Raw genomic sequence first — 5,477 nt, 5'->3', positions numbered from 1 at the left:
GGATTCATGAGGTTTATCCCACATGAAAAAATACTATAGTAATTTATAGTAAATACTATAGTGCTTTTGAACCATACTATAGTAAAGTACTTGAATTAATTTGTTGTGGTAATTCTATAGTTGCTGTGGTAATATAACAAATAAAGCAATATAAACAAATTTTCTACAACTTTTCTAAAAAAAAGTTTTCTACAACTATAGGGTATATTATATTACAATACACTACAGTTTACTGTAGTAAAAACTAAAGTATACTACAGTATTTTTTTTTACAGTTCATCAGTTCACTATAGTAAATACTACAGTATGCTGTAGCATTCGTATACAAAGTGTAGTAAATACTATAATATATACAGTATAATGCACTTTACTATAGTATGGCTCAAAACACTGTAGTATTTACTGTAAATTACTATAGTATTTTTTCATGAGGTTTATGTCTCGAGATCAGTGAAAGGCTGCGGACCTTAAAGTAAATGTGTAAAATTGTAGTTGTGAGGATGAAGTTTCAGTTGTTGGATCATAGAAAATGAATCCCAGTAAAATCCGTCTCAAATCATATTGCCGTGTTTGTTCACGTGAACTGCTGCTGTAAAGTCAACATCACATGTCGACGCTCCAGGCCTTCTCTCTGGTTTAGAGGAGCACTTAGGCTGATGTGAAGCACCACGGCCTATTCCAGGACTCCAGGCTTTTTATCTTCAAACATCTGAAGCATTTCAGCAAATGTATTTCTCATCAGAATCTCCCTTCACTTCCACCTCTGCCTTTGTTTGAGGCTTTAAAACAAGACACAGGGTTTCTGGGTCAGTGGTTGTGTATTCAAGCGTTCTGCTTTTAAAGTCCTTTGCTCCTCAGGAGGAGATGTGGTTGCATATAAAGTCTATTGTGAGCTTGAACTCTGTGTTGTCATAATTTGCTACCAGTTTAACAGTGTGGAAGGTCTCAGTGCTTCATGCTATGACTGGCAGAAACCTAAGACAGTACATTCAAAGAAAAATGTTCTTACATTAAAGCATGGTTAAAACCATTTAACACATCTATTCCCATAATTAACCACCGTGTCATAATGTCAACTGATATGGTTTGAAGGAACTATGCAAAGCTAAAGAAGGAATACACTGTGATAAAAAGTGGCGCTGAGCTCTCAGAGTTCAGACTAAACTGACAGCTAAGCAATTTCCTCTCGTTCGCTTGAAGTCTGCTCTAGTGTGAGCTTATCGATAGTACAGCAACATCTTTAATCAACACACTTGAGAAGATACTGGTAAAGTCATCCATCGTGAAAATGAGCTAGGCAGATCTGGCTGGTTTGTAGTTTATGTTTGCAGGACATGGACTAATGCAGTAGGATGTGTGCAGTTGTTACCTGTCTTGTGTAAAGACTTTTAACTTACTTCCCGGCTGGTGTGGTTTGTAATTTTTCTGTTAATGTTTGCCCTTTATTGTTCCCAGGTGTTTCTTTGTTTGCCTATTAGTGTTTCCCTTGTTCAGTGTCTAGTGTTTCATCAGTGTTCTCAGCTCTGATCCCTGGTCTCCTGGTTTTTGCATGTTTTGTTTATTTTGGTTGTTATTGTTATTATTTAATAAAGTTTCACCTCCATATGGATCCTGCCTTCCCTCGTCTCTGAGAGCACCCGGCATTACAGAACACCAGACTTAAAAACAATATGCATCCAGTAGAGAAACTATTGTCACTCCAACAAGGTTCAGTCTCTACAGAGGACTATAGAGTTGAGTTTTGCACCTTGGCTAACTGTCTGGACTGGAAAGAAATCACTTTTAAGACCTGCGTTGTGGGCTAAATGAGCCTCTACAGTACATAGACTGTGCTCTGAGACTCTGCCTCTCTCCATACACTGAGGTTTCCGGAGGTCATCCCACTGTCCAGATAGCCCTTCAAATTAAGATTTTTCGAGATCACACTTCAAACGAAGGGGTATGAGAATTATCCGCATAAACCGGCTACAGCGGCAACATGGCTGCCCGAGCGAACACCATGAATGTAAGAATTTTTGGCATTAAAAAAGATTTTAATGAAAAGTAATACTTTGTTTTATGCTACATTCAATCGTGTGTTCATATTTACAGTCACAAAAAAAAATGCTAAAGTTTGCTAACATTAAACCATTAACTGACTGCATGATAGTGCCACAACATATTTTCATGTCTGATCAGGGCGATAACCACCATAGACATTGAGGGGGACTAGTTCCCCCAATAATTAGAAATTGCTAAACCGTCTTCTCAAATATGACCAATTTGAGAGACAGAGATGAGGCTGTCAGAAGTTGCATCTCTCTTTTCAATGAGGGAGTTCACCTCAAAAACAGCGATTTTATCCTCTCGTTGCTGGAAAATATAATGTAGCAATTCAATATTGAAACTTTTTTTTTTAAAAGTCAGCGTTGACAAGTTTCTTTGCTCCTGATGTTTGTGTGTGCGCGATCTCCAATACGTGTTTGTGTGTGTGTCAATATAAGCAGAGCATTAATACAGATTGGTAATTAAATGGCTCTAATGCACACCAGTATTCAGACAGACCATGGAAGCTAGACGACGTAAGATGATGTGTAATGGCATAGTAGTGGTGTCCCATTGCATCATATAATAATTGCTGTTAATAGTGTTCATCGTCTGTTTGACTACTTCTTTAATTGATTTTTCTTTACATTTCTGCCATATGTATATTAACTGACAGTCAACACTGATAAGATACCACTAAATATTGTAGAAACTTGTGTGTCAATATAAGCAGAGCATTAATACAGATTGGTAATTAAATGGCTCTAATGCACACCAGTATTCAGACAGACCATGGAAGCTAGACGACGTAAGATGATGTGTAATGGCATAGTAGTGGTGTCCCATTTCTTATGGGAATATTTTCACCCCTACCCCTTGACACTCTGTTTCAAGGGACAAGGGGAAGGAGTAGGCGTGGGTGAAGGGGTATAACATAGAATTGGGATTGGGCTTACGTTTCCTGTCATGGCCATTGACTTGATAAACTCTCTGAGCCTTTGATCTAGCTCTGCCAGCTCTGTCATGCTTTCATGTTCCACCGACTCCCTTCTGGTCTCCAGCTCCACCTGCTCCAGCTTGGTGGTTTCTTGTTCAATCTGTTTCACCTTGGTTGTTTCCTGCTTTCTCTGTTCTGTGCTGGTGGTCTCCAGTTCTGCCTGCTCCACCTTGGTTTTCAGCACTGCCCTGGCTCCTTGCTCAGCTTTCCGTGAAGCTGCTTTGCAACGATTTGTATCGTGAAAAGCGCTGTACAAATAAACTTGAATTGAATTGAATCATTAGGCGTGTTTCCATTACAGGTTAGTGCAAAACTTTAGCAATATTTTATAAATGTCGATAAAGTATTGCGAAATGATGGCGTTTCCATTAACCAATGTTATGCGACTAAAACATCATTTTTTCCACTCACGATAAGTCATGGCAACAGATTTTGATGGGATTTTGACGGATTTTGGCTACACTAGCCATTATATTTAATCGAAGGAGGCGTATGCGTGAATCTTGACAGAAGCAGCATGGAGAGCAGCTTCTGGGACGTGCCGTGGCGCGACTGGTAACACAAGTGTTGACTAGAGTGGCCGCGATCAGCTCCGGTGGCCATGTTGGAGCCGAAACCCGACCGACTCCCTTCTGGTCTCCAGCTCCACCTGCTCCAGCTTGGTGGTTTCTTGTTCAATCTGTTTCACCTTGGTTGTTTCCTGCTTTCTCTGTTCTGTGCTGGTGGTCTCCAGTTCTGCCTGCTCCACCTTGGGTTTCAGCACTGCCCTGGCTCCTTGCTCAGCTTTCCTGGTAATTTGCCCTTCATTGTTCTTTGTTTGCGTATTAGCCTTCTGTGTATTTCCCTGGCCCCTGTTTTTTTTTTTTTTGGTTGTTATTGTTATTTAATAAAGTTTCACCTGCCTTCCCTCGTCTCTGAGGGAACCTGCACCTGCAGCTGTAGATGTAGCATGTTATAAATATTTTCTGGTTGGATCAATAGAACTGTACTCATCAGTACAGCTCAAGTATTCCTTCATCAACATATCTCCAGAAGTATCGTCCATTCACCATTTACGCCAGATTTTTGCCAATACACAGCCCTAGTATCAGCTGACCCATTGCTCATTTATAACGAAAATACATAAAGTGGAAAATGTATCAGCTGACTCACTGCTCATTTATAATGAAAATACATAAAGTGGTTTCTACGTCTTTAGATGACCATCCCAAATGATGACATCTGGTTGTGTCCATTCAACACCAGGGGTGCATTGGATTCTTGTGGTAAGACTTTCTTGTTTTAAATCAGGGGTCCCCAAAGTCGGTCAACACGGTGACTGAAGGCAATTGTTCTGAAGGAATCTCCAGTGGCCAGGTACCTGTGGAAAAAAATCAAGATACATTACATTAAAAATAATAAAGTTAAAAAGATTTACTGTGCATGTATGTTCTTTGTCTTTTACTATGAGCATGTGTCTATCACACTAGCACGTTTCCATTATAGATTTGTGCAAAACTTTGGCGATATTTTATAAATGTCGATAAAAAAGTATTGTGAAAAGATGGTGTTTCCATTAACCGATGTTATGCGACTAAAACTTAATTTTTTCGTCTCGCGATAAGTCATGGCAACGGATTTTAATGGGATTTTGACAGATTTTGGCTACACTAGCCATTATATTTAATCGAAGGAGGCGTATGCGTGTATCTTGACAGAAGCAGCGCGGAGAGCCGGGGCGCGACTGGTAACACAAGCATTGACTAGAGTGACCGCGATCAGAACGCGCCGCAGACATGTGCAGTGTAAATAGTCTAAGTATTACTGGCAGGGAAAGCCCATTATACTTGACATACAGCCACATATGAAGTGTTTCTTGGAGGTTATATTACATTGAGGAATGATCATATGACTTTTTACAAACGCCATGTGACCTGTAAATGCGAAAAAAACCCGTTTCCATTGCAGTTTTGTGAAATATTCCTTTTTCAAATTGCCTGAAAAACCACCTCATGCGATTGTAAAAACTTTTTTTGCGATATATGGGCGTTTTTGCAAAATTGACACGTTTCCATTAGGCGTATTTTCAATTTTCAATTTCAATTTGCGCAATTTGAAGGGTAATGGAAATGCAGCTACTGGCAGCTTTGGATCTAGTGTTATACATTATGTAGTAAACTGTTTCCAGAAAACACAAATAGCCAGTTAATGACAAACAACATCATTTAATACCTGGCTTATTCTTCACATTATTATTAAGTAAATAAGTAGATAAATATTTCCTCCAGAACTGGTTGTCAAAATTACATCTCTGATCTTCTGACGCAGCTATGCTAGATATAGCAGATACACCACACAAAAATATATTTGTTTACAACAGATAAATAGGTAAATATATAAATACAACAAATCACTTGTAGGTCACTGAAATATTTCCTTCATACACAGTTGTACTGGAAATATTTCTCTCTCTCTT

The sequence above is a fragment of the Sinocyclocheilus anshuiensis genome, unplaced genomic scaffold (genome assembly GCF_001515605.1).
Source record: "Sinocyclocheilus anshuiensis isolate Anshui unplaced genomic scaffold, SAMN03320099.WGS_v1.1 scaffold3835, whole genome shotgun sequence".
Taxonomy (NCBI): Eukaryota; Metazoa; Chordata; class Actinopteri; order Cypriniformes; family Cyprinidae; genus Sinocyclocheilus; species Sinocyclocheilus anshuiensis.
The sequence above is the reverse complement of the archived record's forward strand: the minus strand, read 5'-3'. Positions refer to the sequence as shown.